This window comes from Rhea pennata, chromosome 2, assembly GCF_028389875.1.
Source record: "Rhea pennata isolate bPtePen1 chromosome 2, bPtePen1.pri, whole genome shotgun sequence".
NCBI lineage: Eukaryota > Metazoa > Chordata > Aves > Rheiformes > Rheidae > Rhea > Rhea pennata.
The window spans coordinates 115,947,968-115,963,294 of NC_084664.1; the positions used below are offsets into that span (position 1 = coordinate 115,947,968).

A 15,327-nucleotide genomic window follows, 5' to 3' on the forward strand; every position below is an offset into this window, starting at 1 on the left:
GGAAAGGATTATTCATATCTCCATCTGTGCCCTCTTTTTTGACACTTTCTCACTGATTGAAGGAGAGAATCTTACTGTTACTATTACCTATGAGTGTGGCTGTTTCTCAGCACATGGGACTTTGAGGAACAGAAGGAGGGGGTGCTTAACTGCTATTTCAATCATGCTTGGGACTTTCTGTTGTTTTTTTGTTTGTCTTTGGTCACTCATATCTTTCATTTACTTTCTTCAGCCCATTGCCAGAACTGACAAAATACCAGTGAAAAAGTTTTATTTCCTTCTTAACATTCACTGATTTGTCTTTTAAGAAAAAATTCTGATGAGAGGAAATTCTGAGTCTCAGATTCAGCCAAAAAAAAGAAAAATTTCTCATCTGCTTTTGAGAAGTTGACCTTAGGCTCTTTTGAATTATTCTTTACTTTCTCTCATTCTACCTGTGGACATGGAAGGAGCTTCTCATAAATGACCACAGTACATCGTTGTCCATCTTCAAAACTTTTCTCTGCCAAAATAGCTGTGAAACCAGTGATAACATTTAGGTCGCAGTTTGGCATTATCTTACAGCTAAGTCAATCTAACAGGTAGTTGTTACCAAAAGCCATTTTTTTCCTTCAGTGCCCTGTATGCTTTCTTGTGGCCCCACATTCCCACTGCATGGTCACATGTGCCATCACTGTTACTCATCTGATCTTACAGTGAGATGATTAAGGAAGCTAAATTAGTAGAAAAACAATTGTTTTTCTCAATAAGTGGTTTTCTGCCTGTGAATTTTCACAAATTAAGAGCAGATTAGTTTCAGTGTCAAACCAAAGAAAAACAATTGCATGGGGCAGAAGAGAGGAGCAGGACTGTACTTCTTTGGCACTAGTTAGCTGTTAGATCAGCTTAACCATGACCGCACCTATAAACAGCTAGTACATGAGAATACTGCTTTTATCACACTGATCTGTTTTGTGTTGCTATCTCCCTGAGCTCTTGTGTTTGTAACCACCTTATTTCCTTTGTTTTGTACTTTGATTGTAAGCCTTTAGTGCAGGGACTACCTCTTTGTACTGCATTTGTAAACTACAACTTTTGCAACTTTGCAATTTTTTCCTGTGATGTTTACCACATCATATCATTTTTTCCTTCTAAACAGATGCCTCCTCACATTATTTTTTATTGCTTGAGAAGGATGACACAGTCTTCGCAAAGCTGTTTGCCTACATCAGTGTGAAAATACTTAGTATTATAATATCTCCTATAAATAACATGAATAAACTCAATATTGGAAATACTGTTCTTTTTATTCTGATTTAACATTTTGGAATTTGAGGGCTGGATAAAGTTGTGCTGGGGATAGAAGAAAAATCTGTTGCCAAGCTTCAAGAAGAAAGATCTGTGAGGAAGCTTTATGCGCCTGGTGATCCAATCTTTTTGGCTTTTGCAGGCATTGTTTCCAGTGTTACTGTTCCATAGAGCATCCCATTACAGATGTGGGGCTGTGTCTTTAAAGACTGGATTTATGAAAAATACTGTGAAGGTGGACAGGGTGGTTTGAGAGACTGGTATTAGGGTATGAAGGTATTAGTTTCATACATAATCAGTTTGAATATAGCTGAAAGATCCTTATGGGGCCAGTGGGAAATATTTTGATCTTTAAAACTTGATTGATCTCTTACTATTTTTTCAATCATCTTACTCAGCTTTATTTGTGTCTCTTCAGCCGGGACAAGCCTTGGATAGCAGAAGTTGCTCCTGACTGGTTGCAGCAGCAAAAAGCACACTAAAGGGGAGAAAAAAGGCAAACATAGGGCTCAAATTCAGCAAAATAAACCAGGATGATATTGGAAACACTCGTGGATAGTTAGGAGATAACTTTAGGCTCAAATTGGTGCTTGTCTCCTTTCATGTATGGAACCTCTGTGCAATAACACTTGAGAACATTTGCCTCCCCAAGGAGTATCTTCCTTCAGATAAGGGTTGAATGAAGAGAAGACTGTGTGGAAACTCAGCAGATTGGTTAGCAAAACTGCCTAAGCATACATCTCATATCAAGGTGCAGTTTTGTGTTTCCACTAAACTGACTGGTAGTGGCTGGTTGTCACCAGAAGGCAAAGGTCTTGCTCCTGGCTGTGCTCTCCCACAGTTGTTTCTGTGCTGGCTTTGATGGCTTGCTAAGCCATGGTGAGCCAGGTTAGAGACCTGCGTGGCAGTAAGCTGAGACAGGAAGAAAAGATTTTTTTGCACTGGCTTACTCAGGGCAGGTAAGAGTCAGCAAAGGCTCCATGAAAGGGTAAACAATCCACAGGAGAGCGTCACAGTAGCACTGGTTTAGATGAGTTTAAACTCTCACACAAGTGCATGCTCCTGGGGAGCGCTTCTCCTTCCTCCTGTCTCTGCTCTAAGCTTTGCATTTTCATCTCCTCCTTGGTGCTGTTTCTGATGCTTCCTTGACCTCTTCCAAGTTGATTCAATTCACGAACATCACAGGAAAAATCTTCAAATGTTTTGCTGGGTTAGCTTGTTAAATTGATTCAATGTGCAACTATTTGAACCTCCAAACTGCATAACGGAAACAGAAATTGAAAGAAGAAGCTGGGGTGGGACGTCCATTGTTAATGGTCAGACTATGAGAGTGGTTCAGCTGTGTTGTATAACCTCACACTAAGGGTACAACTTGGTGCTATACTTAGCCTACTGTGAGTGCAAGCTGTTACTGAAGGAGATAGTCCTAAACTCACTGATCTGATGAAAAAGGTATCTTTTTTTTTGTGAGTTGTCATAAAGTTGTGTGATTGTTAAATCCAGCACAAGGGAAGCTTCAGGAATGTATGGGAAGTGTATGGGAAGGACAGAACTGTTGCTTTTTGTTGCCACCTCCAATTAGATCATGTTATTATAATGTGAAAGCATCCTCTTAGGTTGCTTTCACAAGAGATGAAAATAAAACTCAGCTTAATTTTGAGTTATACCAACACAGTGATCTGACTTAACATGGAACTGTAGAACGGCTTGTGCTGACACAGAGAGAGACTGAGAAGATACACTTAAGAGACAGAGCACAGGGGAATCACCTCTTTCTGTAGCAGTGTTGTCTTTGACTGACTGATACTGACCATGGAGATGCTCCCCAAAATGGAGCTTCCAAGTGACGGAAGAAGTTTACAGCTGTTTATAGTAATCAGCTCAAAAAAAAAAAAAAAAAAAGATCCAACTTAAAAAAAAAAGTATTTACTTTTTTAAGCTGAATGTTTTCATTGACTTACAAGTGGCTGAATTTGTAGCAGAATAGGAGGGTGAAGGGCTATGTCAGGGCATGACTAGGGAAGTGGAAAATCAGAAACCTGTTAAACAGGATTTACTATCAGGGAAATTAAAATGTGAAACTGCCTTGGATTTTCTATACTAGCTAGTAATGCACAAGAATAAGGATGTACTTCAGCAACCCTCTGTTCTTATAGACTGTGATAATGCTGTTCCTCCAGTTTCCTAGCACTGCGTGGTGGAGAGAGTGGTACAACACCATCACCATGAAGTATGGCATCTACAGTAGGGGACAGTTTTTTTTCAGAATGTGTTTTTGGAGGAGTTAAATCCATACTTAATACTATAAATCCACTTTCCTTAAAAGCTGTTATGGCCTGAAATTTATATAAAAATTTCTCAGAATAAGAAAGTTACTTCTATATACTGCTTCAAATTTGTGTTTTCTGTCTCCATCTACATTGCTTTTTCAGCAGTTTCTGATTTAAGAAAAATGTAATAGGTTGCTCTTTCTTGAATAATGATTTGCTGTTAATTAATGGAAGAGTCTTTGTGATTTCTTTTTATCATGATGATTATGCAGACCTGGCTGCTGGTGCTAGAGTAGTGATTAACAGAGCCAGGATGGAACATCAGAGCCATAAACTGATTGTTGACGATCCAGTCACAGTAGAATATCTCACACAACACATTGCAACTTAGCAGCTAAGCAGTTTGGCACTGTCAGACTTCTGTATAAAAGCTTTAAGTCCTTAATATTGAAGACAATGCAATTGTTTCTCTTCCATCTGTTAAAAAAGGAAGTCAGGTTAAGCTTTCTTTGTAGGATTTCTTAAAAAACATGAATATCACTTGAGAAAAATAACTTTTTTCACAAGAAAATAACAGCTATGATCACCTCTTTTATTTTAAGAAACACCAACAAGTATATTTTCTTGTCTATTTCCATGTGTATACATCTGGTGAAGAACTTCCTTGTGTAATTTGGAAATAATAATGCAGAGAGACCAAACAATATTATCACATTAAGGAGCTAAGATAAGACTGAAAACTTAAAACAACAACAAAAGTCCTTACAGCAGAGAGCAACGTGAGAGGCTAAACTGAAAGTAAAACTCAGAGACACAGATTCTTAATTTCAAATACTGAAGATCAGCAGAACACCTGTGAGCAGTTTGATTGACTGCAAGCATCTGAGATGGCCCTTGGAATCTGTTCACAGCTGTGCCCAAGAGCTTGTTAAAGGATGATTTCACTAAGCCTTAATTCCTGTAGTTCATGTGGTTTTAACAGGGAATGCTTATTTCACTATGAAGACAGTTCTGTCTTAGTTATTTCTGTGTCAGTTGTACCGCTGTGGAGTTGTACAGCTGCAGTATTGCCCACAATATCAGAATATCAGAAATAATCTGTTGGTGTATCAAAAATGCACTGCTATATGGTGCATAGTTGTAATGTACCTTTTCTGTTCTGTACTTCTGTACTAGGCCTGTAATATTCTTAATTTTCTGGGATGCTAAAACTGGTTAGCTTGCTCACACCTCTACACACAGGGTAATGGGAGTCCTAAACTGTACCAGACAGATCCATCTGGTGACTACTGTTCTTGGAAAGCAACTATCTATTTAATATATATACTGTATATATGTATTGTATATATAGATTTTATGTGGAATCAATTTTATACAATAAAAATCTTTGTATAGTTGGTGTATTTCACTGAAGCTAGATGTTGAATTCTGAACCAGTCAAAAGGGAAGTTCAAGCTGAGTGAGCCATTGACACATACTTGCTTTTCAAATAAAGTTATAAGACTATAGCAAAAATACAAAAATAGGTGTAAAAGCTTTACAAAGGCGATTTCCAAAGGCACCTGTTGTTTGCTATATTGCTTTCTACTTGCCTCAAAAATAGTAGCTTGTTACAGAAAACTAAAGGTATATTCCATCTGAAATTTGCCTCACTTATCTTCGTGATTCTTCTGTTCACTTGTTGCTTTATATGTAAACTTTTCTGTGTAGAAAACTTTTATGTTTTGAAAACTCCTGTATTACCTGTATTTGAAGGTACACAGACAACACCAACTAATCCATTAGAGTTTTGGTACCAGGTAGTTCTGAGTCTTACCTTGCTCTTTCTTGATCATAGGCTTTTGTAACTGACTCCAGCAGGACAGGCACAAATACGGTGAACCCTTCCATTCAGTCTGTTTAACCTAAAAGATCTCCCCATCAGCACTGCAGCTGCGCTACTGGAAGCAGTGCTAAGAGAGCTAATCTAGATTATTAGATTTAGCCTTCCATTCCAGTTCCAGGGCAATTGTTGTATGTGTACAGGCATACAGGTGACAGAAAAGAGAAGTGGAGCAATCCTTCTTTCAGAGCAGTGAACCTGGGCACAATTGGGAGTATCTTTTCTCTCCCCCCCCCCCCCCCCCCCCCCCCAAGGAAAATGGATGCAGTGAGGCAGAACTGAGGAAGTACCCAGGCTAAAGAAATGGTCACATCTGACTGCAGCTAGTGTTTGTACTGTGTACTCAGTCAATCAAGTCTTTACCCTTTCAATTTACTGGGGTAATTTCGTTGCTGGCTTTGTGCCTAATGATTGCTTAAAGATCTTGTAATGTATATGCTTATGGGCTACCTCTTCATGAGTGAACAAAACTGCCAATGCTGACTTTTTGTCCCTGAGGCTGTGTTCAGACCAGACTCCCTTTGTGCCAGAAGTGAAATAGCTGTACCCAGACTGATGCTTCCCAGTGTGGGCCATTCCTGAATGTTGCTCAGACACTGTCTGGGGGAGAAGTAATTAGGCTGTGCCAAAAGCTCGCCAGAGACTGTTGTAGCAATACTGATGATCAAGTTGCAGTGTCTGGGCCCAAGCACTGGTAATTTTTCTCTTCTGTCATAGACATAGCTAAGGTAACTGAAAGCTGCTGCAGTGCATTGATTTCTCCAGTGTAGGCAGGAGTCGTGTCCACCTTTACAGTTCAGCATCTCTGCTTTGGATTAATTCTGTTTTGTAATAAAATACAAGTATCTTCCAAGCTTAATAGGAGGAGAGGAAAGGGAAAGATAGTATGCTAACATACTGTAATAGTTTCTGTGCTCTGTTTATGTGTAAATCAGAACAACTTTTTTTCTGCAGAATGGATTAAAATTCCTCCAAACCTATCAATATATGTCTCTTGGTGAAGGCAAGATCAGAGATCACATTTGTTTTGAGGGAAAGAACCTTTTAAATCTTACACCAGCTTTACACATGCTGTGCTTATTTTATGAATCTTTTGCTATCTTTAACCACCAATTAAATAAAAAAGCTAAAGAGAAAGTTGAGTAGTGAATACCACTTCTGTATTAATTTATCTTTGTTTCCAGGAAGGTAGTCTTATTACATAAATATTTCTCATTGCTACATTGATATTGTAAATGCTAGTTTTATCAATTTTATATTTCTGTCACTTTCTAACACACCTTAATATTATGTATGGCTGTAAAGTAACTAGTAGTATTGGCAAGCAATTAAACAACTGGCAAGCAACTGAACTCTGCTTTCTCTCAGAAATTTTGTAGGGGAAGTTGCCTTTAAGATAAAGTAATATATCAGGTAATAGCTATTCTTGCTGGTATCATCATCTCCCTCCTAGCTCCTGTTTGTTCTGAGACTCAGGTTCTTGACTGGAGGTTATAGCCAAAAGGTAAGAAGTCCTAATTCCTTCATTCCTCCTTTCTTATTTGTGTGTCCCCCCCCTCCCCAAGCTGAGTGTGGAATAGCAGAGTTAACTTACTGCTGCAAGTGATAGTGGTTTTGCCTTCTGGTCTTCTATTGTTCTATACTGTGATATGCCCATTACACTTTTTTTTTTTTTTTTGGTTCCTTATCCTGCTGGGGCCTACTTTTAGTTGCTTCTTATTCCCCAGTTTTTGCCTCAAGAGTGTAGTTAATTGGATTACAGTTCATGTTCTCTGCTTGGTTCCCAAGAGCCAGAAAGCAGGGCAGTGAAAGCTACCATCTGTTTTTCCCTTGTCCTGTGGATTTCTTTCATCTCTAATGAACTCAGACCAAAACACAGACCAGTGTGCTCAAGAGCTATCATAATACTTCAAAGCGGTTGTTGAGCTAGCTGGGAAAGAACTGTGGAGCATACAGAAAGATATTAAACAGATCAAGCAATGAGCCCATGAAAAGCTGAGGGTTAACAAAATCTGACAACTGTTTCATTAATGACAATGTTGTAAACATGATAAAAAAATCATTCTGAATGTACTTGTTTCTCTGTGAACTGTGCAAGACACCATTCTTGCCATTCTCATTATCATTGGAGAAAATGTTGATAGAACCTTGTCTCTGGGATTGGCAGTGGTATATTGATAGTTATGTAAAAACATGAGTTCTTTTCAGGGATACAGTTAGTTGGCAAAGTCATGGCATGGGTGCAGATGTTCATAATCAGCTCCTCAGTATCCCCACATGAAACTTCTGCCCATCTTCCGCTTTCCTTTCAAATGAACGGATATTAATTTTTTAAAGATTGTATTAAAATCATGTTTTGTTAAACTTCAGAGAGGGAAAATAATCCTTGAAACTTCTATTATATGAATTGTATCATTATGCAATCACTACCAATATTTATTTACTAGGCACTGTGGGAAATAACATAGCTTTAACACTAGAAGCCAGTCTTGCACACCAAATCATATGGACATCATTCAGTCTACCAGGAACCTCTGACAGCATTTTCAATGTTGATGAAATTGAAAAAAAGTTTTGAGATCATTATAGAGAAACGTTGTGCATGCCTTTTTTTTTCTATTTGATGTAAAGAAATAGTACCAAACTTTGTCAGCTCTTCCAAGCAGAACTTCTTGGCTTTTTTGAAAGGCTGAATGTAGGTCTGTATTGGTCAGTGAAGTATGCTGCATCCTGGCTTACTCAGAATGCTTCTCTCATGGTCAGAATTTAATTTGAATTTAACTATTAGTCACAGGACTGTGTTAAGAGGTTCCAAAATTTCTGACCTTCTCTAGCTCTTTATTAGAAGAGGTATTAGCAAATAGAGAGATGCTAGCATAGTGTACATACAGAAGACATATGGCATGAAAGAGTTTTGACATCTCCTGTTCTGACATATTTATGTCCCCAGATACATTAAGATCAAGTCTTGAAACATTATCAGATCCTAAATAGAAGTGAGGGGAAATCACTGCCCTGGCAGATAGGCAAATTCTGAATTATATATTGCATGGTGATATGGGGGGAATCCCAAATTAGAACTCAGTGTGGAATGTATACAAGCCTTTATACGACTGATTACAACAGGTAAATCAATTTATGTTGTGGTGAGATGTATAGCTCTCTTTCTGTTCTCCACAGGCCAATACAATTTGCCACAATGCTGAAACTGTGCACAAATTTTTGGAAAAGAATCACACAAAAGCAGCTATGGCACCTCATAAAGACATCATCAAATTAGTAGTAAGAGCTTTCCTAGAAGTAAGTGATCCAATACAATGTATGTGATAAATACTTCAAGAAAAGCTTGGATTTCTTTCCTTTATGGGAATGTAAAATGCTTGTAAACATACTTATTTTAATGATTTTGTTGTGCATTAGGTTGTGTGGTCTGGTGGAAAAAATATTGAACTTAATATAGTAAGAAACCAGCCACCACAGGTATGTGTTTGACTTTATATGGAAAAAAATATATATAGCTGTATACAGAATCTTCTCACAGAAATTATTCCAGGTGACACCTGTGCATTCAGCTTGATGTATGAAGTGTCCCCTAACATCTGGTGGTACAATGTTAGGTGACTTCTGTGATGTCTCTGCGGACTGATAGCGCTGGGAGCTATAGTAATTGTTGCTAATTTATAACAGAGTGTAAGACTGTTGGGAACATTTTATGCAGAAAGCAGTTCTGGGAAGGCATATGACAACATGCTACATCTATTGGGTGTATAAGACATTACTGTTGTTTCTTAAAATTATGAAAGTGATAGGAATGTTTTATCCTGTAGCAATTCTTATTGCAGTATTTCTAACATGCTGTAGTCCCTTCATAGCTTAATAGCTTCTATAACAAGTGGAAACACAGGCTTTGAGAACATAGAAAATTTATATTAAAAATATGATTAGAATAAAATATTTTCATTTTTGGGGACACAGTTTCATTGCTGATGCTCACTGCATTATCTATGTGAAAAAAGAGAGTATATAAAATATCTAGCTGAGCTAAGATTTTATTAAGCTATAATATAATGTCATCAGTCTCAAATGACAAGATTCCTGTTGTTTGTTGTAGCTTACAGTTATTGCTGCTGTATCTTTAAGAAGTCCAGTTCTAGATGCATTACTTGACAGTCAAAATATTACAAATATTTGGCAGCACAGTCTGTACCTATGGAATGCAAATGAATAAATTATAATATCACACTTGCAAATCAGTGGTATTAATACTTTTATTTGTCTTATTCAGATTTTTTAGTGAAAAAAATAATGAAATGTAAGTTGCAGAAATAGAGAAGGGAAAAGAAAATCTGAAAAGAAAAAGAAGAAAAATATCCAAGTCTCAGAGCAATTATGGTGGCTGTTAACTAAAATGTTTTTGAAGTTCTAACAAGCAGTAATTGACTAGAGTGCATATAGTTGCTGAATGAAATTGAGTTTGATCCTATACTGAGTTCTGTAATTTTCCTAAAATTTGATGGACTTGCAGTTGTGCTAAAGCTAACATGCTTGTGCATCTTGTGTTGTGCAAGGAAGCATATATTCACCTGTTCTTCTATTTTCTTGCACATTATTTACCACAAAAAGTTATTAACATGTTCTCCAAGAGCTGACAGTTATCCCCCTGGTTAGTCTTGGTACAGGACACGTAAAATCTATCAGAATTTCTATTTTTTATTTTCTATGTAATTTTTGCAAATGAGATAACTGTTCAGTGATACTAAGAACGCAGTAAAGTTCTGATCTGTGTTGTGTTTCATTTTCTAAATGTTACAATGTTGTGCATTGCAAATTTGTTCTTCATAGGTAATATCACGTTATGTAATTCTATGTTATTATAGGCCAGTGCTGCTTTAGCGATAAAATTGCTCTCTTCTAGTGAATCTTACCACATAGCAAGTAATAGCCTTTATGACTCCTTAATATATTTTTAAAGGTTAAATGTTAGTTTAAAAAAAAACCCTGCTACTTCAGTGTCCCATTGAGAACATACTTTTGCTCTATAGATAAACTTTTAATACTGTAAATCCTTTTTTCAGAGGCGTTTTAGCCATGCCTGTTTCATATTACTGTAAATTTTCAGCAACCTATTCCTTCTGCACGTCCTCATTCTTCCCTTCTCTTTCCCTCTGTTTACTTAGTTTTTACTTAGTTTTCTCATCTTTATTCCTCACTTAAAACCCAACTTGTGAGGTGTATGTTCTTCCCTGACATTCCCAGCTCATCAGATCACTTCTATGGCTTCCTGATATAGCTTTGGGTTCTCCATCTCAGCAGGAATTGCAGGTATGGCTCCTCTGTGTAGGCTTTCTGCTGCTTGGAGTTATATGTCTCACTTTATGGCTAAGCTCTAAGTTCAGTAAACCCTCCTGTTATTAGTAGCTCAATATGGTCAAGCAAGCTTTATAGTTTAGAATAACGTAAACGTATATGCCCAATTCTTTTGTGGTGCTCTCTTGTTTAAATATTTTGTAAGACTTTAAAGCTGCAATGTATTGTACATCATGGAACAAAGAATTTAACTTACATAAAAGTGATGTTGGGTTTGACATCTGTCAGTCCTAATGTCCAAAAGAAAAATGCACTTCCATAAAAGATTAGTCAGCACAGGAAAAAAGGCAGATTGTGACACCAACTATAAATTTGAAAAAATCTACTTCCAGTCACAAACTCAATGTAGAGGCACAGTTACTAAGAATATTAAGCAAATGTTCAGTTATGATTTTACTTGGTTATTTTCATTAATAAATAAATTCAGATTTGCCATTGTATTCCTATTACTTGATCTTTCTGGTTATATCTTCTATCTCTTTATTTTCAACCTGCTCATTCTGTCTCCCTATCTTTTTTTTTTTAATATGTATGAAATTTTCTATTCTCTGATTTTTACTATCCTTATCTGAAGTATCTAATTTCTTTCAGCATCTGTTCCTGAAGATCTCATGTTCTTTGTTAGTGTTTAACATATTTCATGGTAAGCCTAGTTAAAATCTTTTCATTTTCCTCATTAAAATGAACTATTTTAAATAATGGGATTGAATCTTCACATGTATTTCTTCCCTTCATACTACACTTACATGCATAAGTTAATTCTGCAGTGATGCCAAGTGTCTGTCATTTAAGAAGAGCTTAAGGCAAATATTGTTTTTGATTCCAGCTAATCTGCTGTTTGTATTTAACTGATGATTTATCAATCAGAGAGAAAAGAAAACTTTTGTAAAAAGGATCACTGACAGATTAAAACCCCTGGAGCATATTAGATGGATTTCATAGGATTGTGGGAAGCTAAAACAGTGTTTTGGATGTGAAACTGTCTTAAGATTCAAGAACTTTATAAAAGTCTGTCTTTGAAAGAGTTAAGGCCTGCTGCCTGGGCAGGAGTTTTGGAGGGAGTAGGAGTTGCTTTACATTTTAAATACCCCATTTGAAAGTTTAGTGTAGCAGAGACTGATTCAGTGTGCTGTAGACGTCTTAGCTGTTGGAAAGAGGCTGTGCAGACCAACTACTGGCTGCATATAATCCAAAATCTGAACCATTGTTTACAGTAATGCTTTACTATGCCTGAAGCTAAAGGAGATACTTCTAGGTGAATATCAAATTAGTCCATTCATGGGTTACTTGTAATAGTAAAGCAGGTCAATTCACCAAGCCTGGACATTCTTTGAATGCGTAACTAGATGTTTTTTCATCTGACTGAAAAATAATTACCATATTCATCAGTATCTCCTGGACAAAGTCTTGGAAAAATGTGTAGACAAGAATGATGACTTAATGAAAAGTTTTTCAAGTGATGAGTTTTTGGTGGTAGCAGTTACCCAAGAAAAGAGGATAAAATACTCAAGGTAGCAACAAAAGTAATTTCCCTTACGTTTGTTATAAACCTTTCAGTTACTAAAACAAAAATAGCTTTAAAATTCCAGATTCTGTCTTCCTTCCAATTCAAACTAAGTTTTAATATTTCTCTTAACTTAGGTAATGAAGACTGGTACAGGTAATTAAATAGTCCTCTGTTGTAGCACATTCTTCCAGTGTGGAGAAACAACTCCTTTTATTTCCTGCACAGTTTAATGGAATGATAGATATATCTGCTTTGCTTGGAGAGTATAGTTTTGGCGCTCTTAGACCATTTTTAAAGATGTGTGTATTTTTAAATCTTCTGGGCTTTCTTCATCATGGCCTTTTTTTCTCTTTACTATCATTGGGTTATATCTTTTCCTGTGTTGTCTTTCATATCATTTCCTCTTCTATTTTTGCACTATATTTATCTCTCACTATGCTGTATTCTCTACTTCCTCTTTTCATACTCTCCTATTAATCCCAGTTTAACTATATACTCTTCTGTCTGCTGCACTTGTGTCTGTCTTTTCCAGATATGCTTTCACTCCTTAACATTCGCACATGAGTCTTGAAGATTCCTGTGGAGGTTGAGTGGCCCCAAGAAAAGAAATCTCGATCTTATGGGATAAACCAGTTCTGTTCTTCCCTGAAGTTCCAGAAAAACAGAAATTATGTTGTGGACTGCATACCTTCCTTTGCATCCTACTCTGTCTGTTATCAGTGCTGTTCTTTGTTTGATGGAATTCAGTTTTTCCTTATTCTGTTCTCTGAACATCCTTTGGCATGAGGGTGGTATCTTACTATCTGGTTGTCACCTTACACACATAACATAGATTCATATGCAGAACAACAACTGATTAATTTGCTCAGACTTGGCAAAGCTGTAACAGGTATAGAGACCGCCTACCTCTTGTGTCACCCCATTGCCGCCTCTTCCACAGTCTTTCTAGTCTGTTCTTAACATGGTGAAACTGTAACCACTGCTGCTGGCTCTTTAGGATTTTGGATGGAGTTCGTTAGGAAATGGTAAGAGAATGCATGATGCAGAGAAATGAAAGCTATGATGATGAGGGAGTAGGGATGCCATAAGAGAGAGGGAGAGCAAATACCTTGTTTGGCTCCTAAAACAGTTTTTGATTTCTTAGATATAGGCTTTTGCACCATTGTCTGTCTTACCTGGTGCATTGCAAATGAAGGTATTTTTCATTTTACTTTTCATTTTCATTTTACACAGCACTTCATGCAATCTGTTACAGCTTCAAGTGTAACCATAGTGATGAAAGTATGGTAGAATAAACTTTGCATGTTTGTAAAAGATCAAGGCACTTAGCTAGTCCATGCCATTTGTCTCCAGGTTAGTTGTTACTGTACAAGTTAAATTTCGGTAGGTACAGTTACCTGTGTTGTGATCACATTAGAAATTAAGTGCTTATGGCCATGTGCTTTTTTCTCACATGATTTCTCTTCAGTACCTGCCTCACCTGCTGCTGACAGTATTTTAAAGCAGAAATACTGTGAAATTGAGCAAAGCTGCAAATGAAAATTGTCAAAAAGAGGAGTGTTTCTTTTCCTCCTGCGGTTTGACAAATCTCTGCATGGAACTATCCATCACTGCATGGAAAAGAGCTATATTATCTTACACATTCTGTTTACATTTTGCATGATTTTCACTGTATCTTCAAGTACTGGAGTTTCTTGAATACATGTCTGTCTGAAAAGTATAGTTGCAAAGGATGCCCAATATAAGAGGAGTTATTTATTTATTTATTTTTGCAATGCACACACTTTATTGAATTTTGTGCTTTAGGTGCCACTATAATGAATTGCACACCAGACCTTCACTTTGTAGTCACTTATATTGTTTTTAAGTTGGGCAGATGACCAGTCCTCCTTAAGTCTGAGTAAAGATAAGTATGTGCATAAATTTCAGCTAATTGAAATTTAGCCCAGCCCTAGCTATGATGAATAAAAACCTCAAGATAGATTTATGCAAGGTCATATTGACACTCCTATCACACAAGCAAAGAAATTTCAGCTCTACTCTGGAAATTGTTTTAAAAACTGTTTGCCTTATTGATATCTGTAACATGCTTGCTTTACAAGGCGAGGGAGGTTGTATTTCCCTCCTCGCTCCCGTTCACACAGCATTTCTTTAAGCCAAGCCTAGGATGTGAAGGTCAAACCAGATGACTTTGTCTCACTCATCATTAAAAACGAGCAGTGCTTCAAGGACAGGCGACACGCTCAGCTCAAGGGAAGTGTTGCTGGTGACACTAGGCACAGCATTATGCTTTCTAAAGCTCCCTTTCATTTTTCTTCTTTTTTTCCCCCCCCCCCGCTTGTAACCTTACCGACACCTGGAGTCCCCGACGGTTTTCGGCGGGGCCGGCACAGGTGGCGGCGGCGCAGGTAGCAGCGCCCGAAGGTGCCGCGGGAGGAGCGAACTCCTACGGCTCTTCCAGCCTTGCTATGTCTAATGGGGTATCTGGAGCCTGAAAAACTGAAGTTTAGTACAACTCGCGCTCGGAGCGCCGACCACACGCGGTGGGGGGCGCGGCGAGGGGGGGGCACACCGGGGCCTGACGCAGCGCCCGCCCCGGCCGCTCCGCCCGCCGCTAACCTCTCCTCAGCGCCAGCGCCGCCCCCGCCCGCGCGCCGGCCCCGCGCCGCCTCGCGGCCCCACCCAATGGGGTTCGTCAGCCGCCGCCAATGGCGGGGCGGGGGGGCGCCGCGCGGCTCGGCGCCTGCGCCGCGGCTCCGCGTGGCGACATAAACATGGCAGGGGCGGCGGCGCGCGGCGGTGGGGGGCGCGCGCCGCGCGGGCTCTGAGCGCCGCGGGGCCGGGCGCCGCCGCAGTAGCGCGGTCCGCGGTGTGGGCACGCCCGCCGGGAGGGGCGGGCCCCGGAGGCGAGGCGAGGCGAGGCGAGGGCAGGCCGGGCCCGCCGGACCCACGTGTGCGCGCCGAGGAGCCGGCAGCGGCGGCGGCATGACCATGTGTTTTCGCGAGCGTGTCAG

General features: G+C 38.8%; 1 long non-coding RNA gene across 1 annotated transcript; it reads right to left on the reverse strand.

Annotated features, from left to right (window-relative positions):
- Positions 1–1,267: 1,267 nt before the first annotated feature.
- LOC134136339 (uncharacterized) lies at positions 1,268–14,918 on the reverse strand. Its single transcript, XR_009957481.1, has 2 exons — positions 14,664–14,918; positions 1,268–4,034 (listed from the first exon to the last, which is right to left on the reverse strand). It is a non-coding gene; the product is annotated as an uncharacterized LOC134136339 (long non-coding RNA).
- Positions 14,919–15,327: the final 409 nt, after the last annotated feature.